This window comes from Schistocerca nitens, chromosome 1, assembly GCF_023898315.1.
Source record: "Schistocerca nitens isolate TAMUIC-IGC-003100 chromosome 1, iqSchNite1.1, whole genome shotgun sequence".
Lineage (NCBI taxonomy): Eukaryota > Metazoa > Arthropoda > Insecta > Orthoptera > Acrididae > Schistocerca > Schistocerca nitens.
The window spans coordinates 1074622288-1074637451 of NC_064614.1; the positions used below are offsets into that span (position 1 = coordinate 1074622288).

General features: G+C 43.5%; 1 pseudogene; it reads right to left on the reverse strand.

The window, feature by feature from the left end:
- Positions 1–14834: 14834 nt before the first annotated feature.
- On the reverse strand, positions 14835–14952 carry LOC126212609 (5S ribosomal RNA; annotated as a pseudogene).
- Positions 14953–15164: the final 212 nt, after the last annotated feature.

The window sequence follows — 15164 nt, forward strand, 5'->3', positions numbered from 1 at the left end:
TGAGGATTCTCTACCGCCCAGATTCGCACATTGTGTCTGTTCACTTCACCATTAAGAAAAAATGTTGCTTCATCACTGAAAACAAGTTTCGCACTGAACGCATCCTCTTCCATGAGCTGTTGAAACCGCGCCGAAAATTCAAAGCGTTTGACTTTGTCATCGGGTGTCAGGGCTTGTAGCAATTGTAAACGGTAAGGCTTCTGCTTTAGCTTTTTCCGTAAGATTTTCCAAACCGTCGGCTGTGGTACGTTTAGCTCCCTGCTTGCTTTATTCGTCGACTTCCGCGGGCTACGCGTGAAACTTGCCCGCACGCGTTCAACCGTTTCTTCGCTCATTGCAGGCCGACCCGTTGATTTCCCCTTACAGAGGCATCCAGAAGCTTTAAACTGCGCATACCATCGCCGAATGGAGTTAGCAGTTGGTGGATCTTTGTTGAACTTCGTCCTGAAGTGTCGTTGCACTATTATGACTGACTGATGTGAGTGCATTTCAAGCACGACATACGCTTTCTCGGCTCCTGTCGCCATTTTGTCTCATTACGCTCTCGAGCGCTCTGGCGGCAGAAACCTGAAGTGCGGCTTCAGCCGAACAAAACTTTATGAGTTTTTCTACATATCTGTAGTGTGTCGTGACCATATGTCAATGAATGGAGCTTCAGTGAATTTATGAAATCGCTTCAATCATTTGTAATAGCCCTGTACGTAGGATTTTTGTTTTGCATGTTGGTATTCCGGTTGCTATGGGTTTATTGGCTCTGAGCACTATGGGACTTAACTGCTGAGGTCATCAGTCCCCTACAACTTAGAACCACTTAAACCTAACTAACCTAAGGACATCACACACATCCATGCCCGAGGCAGGCTGGCTCTGAGCACTATGGGACTTAACTTCTGAGGTCATCAGTCCCCTAGAACTTAGAACTACTTAAACCTAACTAACCTAAGGACATCACACACATCCATGCCCGAGGCAGGATTCGAACCTGCGACCGTAGGGGTCGCGCGGTTCCAGACTGTAGCGCCTAGAACCGCTCGGCCACCTCGGCCGGCTCCCGAGGCAGGATTCGAACCTGCGACCGTAGCGGTCGCGCGGTTCCACACTGTAGCGTCTAGAACCGCTCGGCCACTCTGGCCGGCAATGGGTTTATTTATCGATTTTCATTTTTATTTGAAGTTCACTGTTGCTATTTGAGTATACATACACTCATTTCATCATTTGAAGATACTGAGTCGAGCTGTGAACGCTAGACAATGGAGTGCCAATTGAAGAAATCAGAACTTTTCCGATATATTCTCCTGTTTGAGTTCAGTAGAGGTTTTAACTGCAGCGGAGGCAACCAGAAACATTTGCCCCATGTGCCGGGATAATGCCACTGAACAGAGTAGGAAGATTGTTTTGAGAGTAGTGAACTATCAAGTTCACGAAGGCCATCGGGGTTTGACGAACACCGTTTAAACGCATTAATCCACAATTATCCACGTCAGTGTAATCGAGAACTGGAAAATGTGATGGCTGTGGTGATTCCGGCACTGTGCAGGATTTGCATGTAATGGAGACTGTTCAAAAATTGGATGCATGTGCACCGCATCTTCTAAGCCGAAACCACAAAAATCAGCGGTTGGCCACAAGTGCATCTCCGATTGCTCGTCACAAAGTGGCTCGTGAACAACATCGTCCATTTCTATCCTGCACCGTTGCTAGTGACGAGAAACGGTGTCTTTATGCCAAAACAAGGCAAAGGAAGAAATGGTTGGACCCACACAAAGTAGAAACTTCCCGTGCAAAGACCTGCGCCCATTCACAAAAGAAAATGTTATGCATATGGTGGAACAGCGACGTGTGGTGTTCTACGAATTGCTTCCCCGAGGTGTAATCATCTCTGCTCACATTTACTGTCAACAACAGAGAGGTCTTGCAGACACAATCAAAGAACAACGACTAGGAAAACCGCGTAAAGTGATGCCACTCCACTTTATCTCCCCTCCTCCCTCCACCTCGCCGCATTCTGCTAGACTGACAAAAAATACTACACAAGAGTTGGTTGGGAAGTCATTCTGCTCCTAGATTACTCACCTGATCTTGCGCCCTATGTCGAACAACCCACAAGAAACTTTTTCCTTTCTGGATGAAAGTGGGCAACGAATATGGCTCGATGAATTCTTTGCCTCAAAAGCACGTGATGTATGCAGTCGTGGAATTGAAAATGTACCCCAGCACTGACTAGCTGTTGTAAATAGTGAACGGGAATATGCCATTTATGTCTAAAGTAACTGTTGTGTTTACTAAACTACGGAAAAAAGCTGCGCACTTTATGCACCAACGCCGCGCGGGATAGCCGCGCGGTCTATGGGCGCATTGCACGGTATATGGGCGCATTGCACGGTCCACGCGGCTTTCCCAGTTGGAGGTTCGAGTCGAGGGCATGGGTGTGTGCGTTGTCCTTAGCGTTAGTTACTTTATGTGATATTAAGGCGTTAAGGCGTCCGTAAGCCTAGGGACCGATGACCTCAGCAGTTTGCTCCCACAGTCCTTACCACAACTTTCCAAACTTTTTTATGCACCAAACTAAAATATAACCACCGGAAAAGTAATTGTGACCTTCAGGAGGCATCACATCACCGTAACACCACGTACCACCGCCTCTAGATTTGATAATGGCCTCAGTTCGGCGACTAGGAGTCCACAATCTTTTAAAGTGTCATACCCAGTTGAAGCCACTCATTGGTCATTAGATCGTGCAAAGCTTTCAAATTACAGTATTTACTGCTACGCTTCAACCCCTGTTCCAGATAGATACAGACATATTCTAAGGTAGTAAAATCAGGTGATTTGGGGGACCAGTCAAGGTGTGATAGGGTACCTGAGGATTCGTCAAACCAGTATCATACGCATGCAGTCCTGTTATCATTTCGGAAGAATGTAGACAACAAACTTACCATGAATATTTAGAAGAAAAGGTCCGCGGGAATGTTGAAATTAACATCCTGGTCCATTTTCATGGCAAAATGAATGAGTGGACCCACGTCTTGGTACGAAAGACACTTCCAAACCATCACAGGACCCTCCACACACTGCTGGTTTATACATTCACTGTGCGGTGGCTGCACTCTATGCAGTGCTATATTTGAAAGGAGGTAAAATACGCTCTTATCATACCATATTGCAAGCCTGCAGAAAAAAACTGTCAAGTTTTTGTAGTATCTTGGCCCAGTGAAGACGTGCAGCATTATTTGCCGTGTGACCAACGGCCTTTTGCAGAGTGCCCGATTACAAATGTACGTCGCCTGAGGTTGTATCTGTTATGTATGAGGCGGAACTATGGGCCTAATGGAAAAAGGGTGACCGGCTGAGTCACGCAATTTGACTCTTAGTTTGATCACAAGGGGTGGCCATTATTGCACGCGTTGATCACGTAGGCTGACGTGAGGATCAATGAACTATAGTTGACTGGATGTATCTGGAACATCTTAGGAGATTAGAATTTAGTAGACAGGAATACAATTAGATACTTAACTTTAATTCAGCATCAGCGATGAACGTTGATCTTGACTTTGTACAATATTACTGAACTGCGAATACTACTTTACAATTCTGATTGATTCACACATATAGATCAATTGTCAGTGCATAAACTGTATGTGGCGCCTGGCTAGGTCGTAGCTACTGACTTAGCTGAAGGCTATGCTAACTAGCGCCTCTGCAAATGAGATCTCTGAAGCTATAACGAGTGAACCATTCGTATTAAAGTCGGCTGTAGAAGTGGACAGTGCGCTAGCTTGTCTCGTAAGACCAGCCGAGGGGCGGCGCTCGGTCTGCTAGCGTCGACAGTGGCGACTCGCGGGTCCGATGTGTACTGACGGACCGCGGCCGGTTTGAAGCCTACAACCTAGCCAGTGTGGTGCCTTGCAGTGACACCACAGTATTCACAATGTTCTCTCGGAAACTGACTGATATGGACCGACACTGTACATCTACATCTACATACACACTTGACAAGCCACTGCACGGTGTGTAGCGGAGGGTACTCTGTACCTCCATACGCTCCCTAATTTCTCTTATCTTCGTGGTCCTTACGCGAAATGTACGTTGGCTCTAGTAGGATCGTTATGCAGTCAGCTTCAAACGCTGGTTCTCTAAATTTCCTCAATAGTGTTCCTCGAAAATAACGTCGACTTTTCGTCCAGCGATTCCAATTTGATTTCCCGAAGTATTTCCGTAATATTTTCGCGTTGTACGAACCTACTGGTAACAAATCTAGCAGCACGCCCCTAAACTGTTTCTGTGTCTTCCTTCAAACCGACCTGGCGAGGATTCCAAACTCTCGACATTATGGTTTCTAAATCTGAGTACACTTGAATCACTTTTTGATCTTTTACGTTACTGGAAATCCATGGTGTTCTCTGGCCCGTCATTACTTAAGAAATTCAAAGGAAGAAACAGCTGCAGCGGAGCGACGAAAGGAAATTAAGTTCACGTCAACTATTTTTTTTTTTTTTTACATCAGCGGCCACTTGACTGCATAGGACTAGCTGTAAAACATCGACATACATCTATAGTGCTCCAAAGTAACCAGTATCCTCTTTTAATTCTTAAGTAGGTGACTAATATTTCCTCCAGTCAGCTTACGTTTTCCCACAATATCCAAAAACGACTGAGAATGAGGCATTTCGGCTGTAGCCAAGGCGTGGCACTTAAATACGAGAGGACTTCAAAAAGTAATTTATGTATTATTATGGCATGCAAGTAACTTTTATTGAATGCTGCACTACTCTTCAAAATGACACAGATACACGACACTATTTTTCAACATAGTCACCAAGTCGCTGCAAAGAACGGTTCTACCAATCGTACAGTTCCTCGGTGGTAGAAATCTGCACTTTGGTCACGGAGCCATTCGAGAACCACTATGCGAACGTCCTTCAGAGGTTCTTTCAGATTTCCCAAAAGCTGGATCTCGCTTGGTGCAAGATCTACAGCTCCCGATCAGCAACACTCACGTCTATGCAGCCCTGGTCAAATAGTTGGTACCCTTGCATTGCGGCTGAAGGCGACCGCCTGAATTTCGCATGGGATCTAGTTATTTCGCCCACAAGAATCTTATTGTCCCACGCACTTCAGCTTTGGAACATGTATCCAGTCTCCGTACCATTTCAACAACACGCTGTGATGTACCAGTCATCTTCACGCAGCGGAACTGTTCCGCAGGAAACGCAGAACATGCTCTCTCCTTTGACAATTTTCCCACAATGGTCTTGAAGTGGAAGGACATTTGTAACCTACCTTCTGAAGTCGCTATGGTTTTAATAGGTAAAATCACTTGTTGCTGTGAAGTTAAAAGTGTTTGTACTAAATAAGAATTAATGTTGATCGAAGACACTAATTAGAAATGGTTCAAATGGCTCTGAGCACTATGGGACTTAACATCTGAGGTCATCAGTCCCCTAGAACTTAGAACTGCTTAAACCTCACTAACCTAAGGACACCACAAACATCCATGCCCGAGGCAGGATTCGAACCTGCGACCGTAGCGGTCCCCTACTTAATCTGTCCTAACTTCCTTTTTTCAGTCTTTTCATAAAATTTATTTTGATACTAATTTGTCAGACTTCTGTTCTTTATTACTTACAACTTACAAAAATGCTGAAGAGGAAACCTCTCATAACAAGCCACGAAACCCAATCGTCGGTCTCCTTATTTGCGAGGCATTGGCAACGACGTTTCGTTTGATCAGAACTACTTATGTTGAATGATCACCCGCAACGGCTATTTGACCATACAGCAAGCAAGAACCGCCAAAAGGATTAATGTGGTGCGACGTAAGACATGAGCATAAGTGGATGAAAGGAAAAAAAATGGATTTCTCTTCTGGCACTCGCAGATCATCAAGCATATTTCCAGCGGACGGCATCCAGCGATCGATCTGAAGACCGACGTTTCGGGACATTGGAACCATTACTTACACTCATGGACGGGGAAGACTTCAATAACATCGCAGTTGCCTAGGCGTACGACCTTTTCGTAGTGGTTTCTGCTGATTCCAGAGGTGTTTCGAGTAACTACAGTGTGGTTCCCTTGATAGATTGTAGCGGTGACGCAGAGATAGTGAAGCACCTATAGCGGCCAACAAGACGTCATATATACAATTGAAGGAATAACTTCCGTTGAACAGAAATGGGGTGATTCGTTTGGTAGACAAAGCTCGAACCGAATTGTACCAATTAATCAGAACCGGAGCACAACATTCTGACTGCAGCTATGCACAATCAGACCACAACGCTATATTTACTACACAATGAAGTATGTGGTCTGTGCATGGATGATTTGACTCTGTTAAGCTCGGTGTGAGGGTGATGAATAGAGTTCGCTTTGACATTAGGAAAAGACCGATGATCTTCATAAATAAACTGTAGCATTCGTAGTCCTGTTAAGAATTTAATTTATTTTAGTTGGAACGGTGTCTACAGCCACAGCAAATTTTCCGAGTGACATAAAGTTTTTATTTTGTCTAATAAATAACCAATGGTTATTATTTATTTGTATTTAACAATATTAAAGATGGTTCAAATGGACCTGAGCACTATGAGACTCAACATCTGAGTCATCAATCCCATAGAACTTAGAAGTACTTAAACCTAACTAACCTAAGGACATCCCACACATCCATGGCCGAGGCAGGATTCGAACCTGCGACCGTAGCGGTCACGCGGTTCCAGACTGTAGCGCCTACAACCGCTCGGCCACCGCTGAAGGCTTAACAATATTACATCCGGTATGTATTTCTGATGAAAGCTGGTTCTGCCTCGGTGCAAGTGATGGTCGTGTGCTGGTTGGAAGGAGGCCAGGTGAGCGCCTGCAACCAATCTGTCTGCAGCCTAGACACACTGGACCTGCATCTGGAGGTATGGTCTTGGATGCAGAAGCACTCTCATGGTTAGCCCATGCACACTGACTACAAGTTTGTACCACAATCTGGCGATTCCATCTGTTACGCTGCCATTCATGAACACCATTCCAGAGGGTGTTTTCCAACTGGATAACCCTCGCCCACACACTACCGTTGTGACCCAACGTGCTCTACAGGGTGCCGACACGTTGCCTTGGCCTGCTCGATCACCAGATCTGTCTCCAATCGAACACATATGTGACATTATCGAACGACAACTGCAGCGTCATCCACAAATGGTATTAACCATCTCTGTATTGATCGGCCAAGTAAGCAGGCATGGAACTCCATCCCACAAGTGAAATTCCATTCCTGTACAACACAATGCATGCACGTTTGCATGCTTGTATTCAACATTTTTGCGATTACACCGGTTTTTAATGTACCAGCATTCCACATCGGCAGCGGTTGTGCTCGCGCATGCATTAACCGGTTGTCTTGTGACGTTAACCACATAAATACGTCGCCTAGACAAATGTATTCCCGAAGTTTCATTACTCTATTCTTAGTGTTGCGATTGGTTTTCGTCAGCGAGTATAAGGTGAGCAGGGCGAATGGTGAATTACTCTAGCATCCACAGGAGCCGCAAATGGGGAAATCCACTGACATAAGTGACTATGACGGAGGACAGATTGTTATGACCCGGCGTTTGGGAAAGAGCATCTCAGATACGAAGAAGCTGACCGGCTGTTCGTGTGCTGCTCTTGTGAGCATCTATGAAAACTGACTGAATACGGTGAATCCACGTTTAAGTGACAAGGTGTTGGACATCCACGCCTCTTTACAGAATATGGAGGTAGAGCGATCTGCGGTAAATTCGACGGCGGGGTACAGGCAGAAATGTTTCGGAGCACACTGTTCAGTGCGTGCTGTTGAACGTAGAGCTTTGCAGCAGAGCACCGCTACGAATTTCCGTGTTTACCCAACACATCGTCCGTAACGATTGCAATTCTCACATGATAACGTCACAGAACAATGGATCACGGAAGGGTGTCGTCTGGTCAGATGAATCACATTTCCTGTTACATCGGGTCAGTGGTAGTGTCCGAGTCCAGGACAAATACTGTTCCAATCATGCACTGCGCCACGTGCGCAGACTGGTGAGGGAAGTATTATTGTGTGGAGCATTCACCTAGGCTTCCATGCGACCTGTGGTAGTAATCTAAGGCACCACGACAACTGTGGACGACGTGAACACTTTCCTGGTCCACCTGCATTCCTTCATCGTTGATATTTTCGTAACGGCTAAGTCATCTTCCAGAACTGAATAACTGCCTGTATCAGAAGACTAAAATCATGCCACGGTGGTTGAGGAACATGAAAGTGTTCTCACTCTGATGTCTTGGACGTGAAATACCCCTGATCTGAACCTAATGCAACACATCTGAGACGCTACTGGGTTCCAGTTCCACGCTCACGAAACATAGGTCAGCAGTACGTGAATTGTATGTAAACATTTGGTGCCAGGTACCGCCGGAAAACTACCAAGCTCTTGCCTGATTCATATCACGCAGAATTGCTACTGTATTGGATTCAAAGTTGTATCAAAACGTTATTAAGCAGACGGTCGGAATATTTTGGATTATTAGTGTATATAAAACTGAGATAACGTCTGTGTATCTGTCCATATCCCACAAAACCATGCATAAACTACTGAATCAACTGTGTTGAAATGTTACAAGAATCGAAGGAATACAAAAGATCGATAAACCACCCTGAATAGCAGTCGCAGGAGAGGGGGATCGCCGGCCCCTTATCGAACCGCCGGGCAGTTAAGCGAAAAGGATCTATGTGCTGGTCGGCCTGGAAATGGTTTTTATGCGCTTTCCATAGTTGAATGTCGAGCAGTTCCCCAAGTCCTGCCTCATCTGCGCGATTCGCAAAAATTTAGAAAACTTTCGCTCACTTTCACATGACTAACATTATACTGCGGGATGGTGACAGGAAGGGCATCCGGCCACAGCTTAAACTAACCAGCGTAAATTCGTTAATAACCATGCTCACCCTGCACCAACGCGGGACAAAGGCACAAAAAAAGAAAAAAAAAGAAGATTGTGCCTAGGTCCTATAGAGGCCTATTACCGTTGTGAAATATTTAATCATTTCATGATACTCCCCCTTTATATCAATTTACAACTTTTTTGACGATTATCGGCCGAATCTTTCGTCCATTCTCACGTTTCCTGGCATACTGAAGATTTCGAAGCTAATCGGGCGCAGAAAAGTTCAGTTTTCCATTGTTTCTTTAAATTAACTCCTTAAGTAAGAAAGTGAACAAGATTTTCGAAGCGATATTCACTAGACGTTTGAAAATAAATCGAATTAACGATAAACATGAGCTTTTAGATATTACTTCATATTAACAACGATGTTCATTTCCACGTCCTTGGTACGAACAATTTATAGTATTATAAAAAATAAACTTTCCGAAAGCACAAAATTTTCCGCACGAATGATACTTGTTGAAATAGTCGATGTTTTCAGGACTGCTCTTATTAAGACCTTTACTAACTGTAGATTTCAGATCAGGGTATGCTGCCGGAACTCCTCTTGCCGTTTGTATATACAGGGTGTTACAAAAAGGTACGGCCAAACTTTCAGGAAACATTCCTCACACGCAAAGAAAGAAAATATGTTCTGTGGACATGGGTCCGGAAACGCTTACTTTCCATGTTAGAGCTCATTTTATTACTTCTCTTCAAATCACATTAATCATGGAATGGAAACACACAGCAACAGAACGTACCAGCGTGACTTCAAACACTTTGTTACAGGAAATGTTCAAAATGTCCTCCGTTAGCGAGGATACATGCATCCACCCTCCGTCGCATGGAATCCCTGATGCGCTGATGCAGCCCTGGAGAATGGCGTATTGTATCACTGCCGTCCACAATACGAGCACGAAGAGTCTTTACATTTGGTACCGGGGTTGCGTAGACAAGAGCTTTCAAATGCCCCCATAAATGAAAGTCAAGAGGGTTGAGGTCAGGAGAGCGTGGAGGCCATGGAATTGGTCCGCCTCTACCAGTCCATCGGTCACCGAATCTGTTGTTGAGAAGCGTACGAACACTTCGACTGAAATGTGCAGGAGCTCCATCGTGCATGAACCACATGTTGTGTCGTACTTGTAAAGGCACATGTTTTAGCAGCACAGGTAGAGTATCTCGTATGAATTCATGGCAGTGAATCGAGGAAGTACAGTACATACTGAAGAAACTAAAATGAGCTCTAACATGGAAATTAAGCGTTTTCGGACACATGTCCACATAACATCTTTTCTTTATTTGTGCGTGAGGAATGTTTCCTGAAAGTTTGGCCGTACCTTTTTGTAACACCCTGTATGTGTTGTTTTCAACAGTAACGATTAAAAATGAACGCTCTAAGACGCCAATACCCTAAAATTTACTTTCCAGTTCGTAAAAAGGACGGGTAACCACTTACTATATAATAATCCAGTCTGACGATGTAAACTTCAGATGACGCTGCCACTGAGTGAAATACAGTTGCTTCGGGCTTAGCGTTTCCATGTTGAGTATTTAGTACTTACTCTGATACAGCTTGGCGCTTTTAAATAATTCCCTTACTACCTTTCGCCAATCTATTATGTAATGAGAATTTTCTTTGGAGGATCAGAGTACCGGTAATGTTGCTTCCTTATAGTAGGAATATGTCTCTACGACAGACAGGTGACTATTGTTCAGCTAAGTGTCTTGTAGATCGGCTCAAATGTATCATACATTTTGTACACGCTTCTCATAGGAAATCTGCATTATATATCTGTAATGAAAATGGCTTACAGCTTTTAGGGCATTTTACTTCTTTGCGACAAGTGTCACAGTTGAGATCCCATTACGGTTATGGTTAGAAGAAAAGAGGGGAGAGTCGTCGCTATTTTAGGTTTTGTACTGAGCTTTATCGTGCTACTGCGTCTATATTCCTATAAATTATACAGTGGCAATATTGATTTCTAGTACGAAACAGTTCAAAATGTTCAAATGTGTGTGAATTCCTAAGGGATCAATATGCCGAGGTCATCGGTCCCTAGTCATACACACCACCACTTAACCTAACTTATGCTAAGAACAACACACACAACCATGCCCGAGGGAGGACTCGAACCTAGGACGGGAGGAGCCGAGCAATCCGTGAACATGGCGCCTCAAACCGCGTGGCATAGCCAAACTGAAGGTGTCTCGAAGAATATAGAATTTGCCGTTATGTCGTGCAGTAAATTACCAATTGTTGCCTTTTGAGATATCTTAGCGACGAAAGACTTCCGCTTTTTATTTGTTTAGTATTTTTTATAGGCTTCGCACGCTGGAAAACTAAAACACATATTCATTTTCCGTGTAATTGGTACCAGTACTAAAGCTTCCTATCGTGACTACTTTAAAATATTCACAGGGATTTAGAGATCTGTATAATACGAAAGTAAATACTCAGATTGTCGAAAAAAAATTATCTGTCGGTAAAAATTGTTCGAAATGTATAATATACTCAACAAACTGACTTGTAGCTATAGAATTTATCAAGCCCTTGTCTCGTAAATATATTGGCATACAATCACAGAAATTCAGCCCACGTTTTGATTCCTTAATTGCACTGTCTCAATATTAATCAACACGCAAAGCGCCTCGTATTGGTGTAACAACTATAGTTAAGACCTTTGTGGTACTCACCTATAAACCATACCTTTTCTGCTTTTGACGAAATTCGAATTTGATCCGCGGCGGAAAAAATTCAGCACGATTGCTGTAAGTGGTAAATACATGTGTACAAACAAATCAAATACGTGGAATACTAAAGTTTATGTCTTACGCAGTACAGTACGAAAAGAGTGTCATAGCAGCGTTACTTGACTATTTCCGCTTGCTGTGTTTTCACATGACAGTGAGTTCTGCTCACTCCATAGATATTCTTGCTGTAAGGTTGCATCTTTGGTTATGCGAAGTTCCTTGAGAAACAGAACAATAGAAGTAATTTCTTGTTATATAGGGCTATACGCACGAGACATATAAAAAAACTGGTGCTGAAACTCTGGAAGAAGCAGAAACCTAGTTTAATTAGGCATACCATGTAGCACGTGACTACAGCAGACTGGTTGAACACTGCAGCGCACTTAGTCATGTGTTTTGGAAAATGTAACGGACTGTCGCAGCAAGCTTTCCAGAACGACTCAGCAGTTCACTGAGGTGAGTACTTCCACTGTTCAAAACATACTAGGATATGTATACTACCTCTATTCTCAGATATACATATTCCACGATGGTAAAAACTTCAAGAAACCTTATTCCAAGCGTTTTCCGGCGCTGAGGGGCGAGCATATGTGTATATTTGCATGACCGCAGAAGACATTTTCTTGTTCGTTTAACATGTAGCAAAACAAAACAGCCGTGAGGAAGTTAACATTGCCATATCAGAAACGGTTTACGCATATCGCACATTCAGCTTAAGCGTAGACCCTCTCAGCGGCCCTGTCATTTTTTTTCGGGGACAAATTAACTATTAAAAGTTTTAAACTGAAAATAATGACTGTTTATGATCATGCTCGTATAATTCTGAAGTAAGTTTAAAGCACCGGATATAATAGAGCATTGACATGAAATTGTGTCTGTTTTCGAACGTCTGAAGTGTATCTACATTAGAGGTTTTTTTACTTTCTTAAACCACGTTTTTATGTTTTACAAATGGGCGCTAGAGCTTTTTAACATGTTTCATTCCACTGTGATCTGTTGTGTACTGTTATGAAGTTGCACGGTAGTGTAGTCGTTAGGTATTATTTGCTTCAGATTGTTAGAAATGTTAACCTGAAATCTCTCGCACCAAAGGTCGTGGGATGGTCAGCGAAACAATCAAAGTCTGTCAGGTATTCTTTTGCATTGAGATGAATAGCAATCTTGCTCACTAACAATTAATGGTGTTTTTGCGGCATTGTTTCACGTTTCTTCCACAAAGTTATAGTTCAGGCAGAGAATATCTTTGTATTGCATTTGTCTGCCATATTTCAGATCATTTTTATGAAATTTTTACGCAAGCTTTAAAGTCTTAAGTAATTCAGATATGCCACTGTTGCTTCTCTCGCAGCTAATGTCACAGAATTGGGTTTGCATCTTCCACCTCTAAGGACAACGTAGTTTAGGTTATCCTATAAGGCGTGCCGCGATGTTTTTTGTATGGGGGCAGACCTATGCTGTGTATTCCAAAGTTTCGTTGTATCCACAGTTTTACACTCTTAAAGCTTTTTGTACTACGTATTTTACTGCTCATGGAGTTATAATAATTTGTAATCAGTGTCTAGACCGTTTGCGTTAGTTCGCTCATAGTATGACACGCAAATGTCAATCATGCTTGCTGATAATTAAGGCGATTTAAAAATCTAGAACTGCTTACCTTATTTTTCACACGTAGTGAAAACAAAAGTGAGTGCGTACTGGTCATTCGGTCCGTTTTAGTGTATACACGTGAACAAAGCTATTTCATACACATCCTTATTTTCTACCACTAAGGCCCCTATTCTATAAAGAATGGACCTCTCATGTATATAAGAGCTTCATTCTTTTGCTTACTTTAAAAATGAGTTAATTTGCTGAAAATTTTACGTTAATATACGCAAGGAAAAGTTTAGAAAAGGTTTGAAATTACATTTAAAATTTGTTGTAAGTTGCCCAATCTGAGATTGTTCAAATGTGTGTGAATTCCTAAGGGACCTATCTGCTGAGGTCATCGGTCCCTAGACTTACACACTACTTAAACTTACTTATGCTAAGAACTACACACACACACCCATGCCCGAGGGAGGACTCGAACCTCCGGCGGGAGGGGCCGCGCAATCCAAGACATAGCGCCTCAAACCGCACGGCCACTCCACACGGCTCAGTCTGGAAGAGTACAGTCTGGGTGATAATGCGCTGTATTTTAAGCAAAAACTAGTTTTTCAAACATCTCATTGTTTAGCATGTCATATATCCTGAACTATGTGTCGTGCAATGATGTAATTTTGCAGCTACATTCAGTGGTATGTGTGGATATTGCCTGGAAAATTTGTTGCGAATAGAGTTATTAGAAAAGAAGTAATAAATTAAACCCTCATGCCTGATGCTGAAGTTAGACTGCATGAACAACGAAAATGTATTAAACGATAAACTTTTCCCTTTCATCATGATGTGGGATGGGGTGACGGGGCGGGGTGCCAGCGAGAAAATAAGTTTCGTAAGGGTTTCACGTTATCTGTTATATACGTTGGAACTCTCTTGCTGTTCTCATTTTCAAATACTGGATGAATATAGTCCTGGTATTTCTGTGTCGTGAGTTAGACTGGCTCTAGACACTTACTTTCCGTAACTATGCTAAACTTGTTGCGTAACATAACACCTTTTAGTACGTAGATTATGATATTTTAAATTCGGACAGTAAATTTATCAAATATTGAAAATCAATTTTTGTTGCCCCCGGAAGCCGGTAGATTGGCAGCTTGCAACTGGATCGGGCCGTCGTGCCCCGGGAAACAAACTTAGTAATGCAGATTACGCACATCCGCATACCAAACGCGAGTCACTTGTTTTCTCAATGAAAAACTGCCGCTGTGGGATTCGTCTGTCAGCGAGGTGTGTTTTACACAGCACCGCGTGGGCTCTCTTTGTCGCTCGCTAAGCTTTGACCTGTGACAGGCAATCAGGAGATTAAACTCCGCCCGAACAGGTCATGAAGGCCCAACGCAACCGACCGTCCGCCGTGTCATCTTCACCCACAGGCGTCACTGGATGCGGATATGGAGGGGCATGTGGTCAGCACACCGCTCTCCCGACCGTTTTGCCAGTTTCCGAGACTGGAGTCGCTACTTCTCAATCAAGTAGCTCTTCAGTTTGCCTCACAAAGGCTGAGGTACCGCGCTTGCCAACAGCGCTCGGCAGACCGGATGGTCACCCATCCAAGTGCTAACCCAGCGCGACTGCGCTTAACTTCGGTGATCTGGTGGGAACCGGTGCTATCACAGCGGCAAGACCGTTGGCAATCAGATTAGCCGTTAGAATTTAGTTAGACAGTACGCTGTGGAACAGAGCCTTGCTTCAGCTTATGCTCCGGATACTGGCTGCAGCTCTTTCGTTGAATCGGTTGAAGATGGGCGCTTGCCTTGTGTGTTTCGAGATGGGCGCATTCAACACGCTGTTGCAAAAGATTTTTTTTTAGATCATTCCTTACTTCGTGTATTCGCGTTTCATTT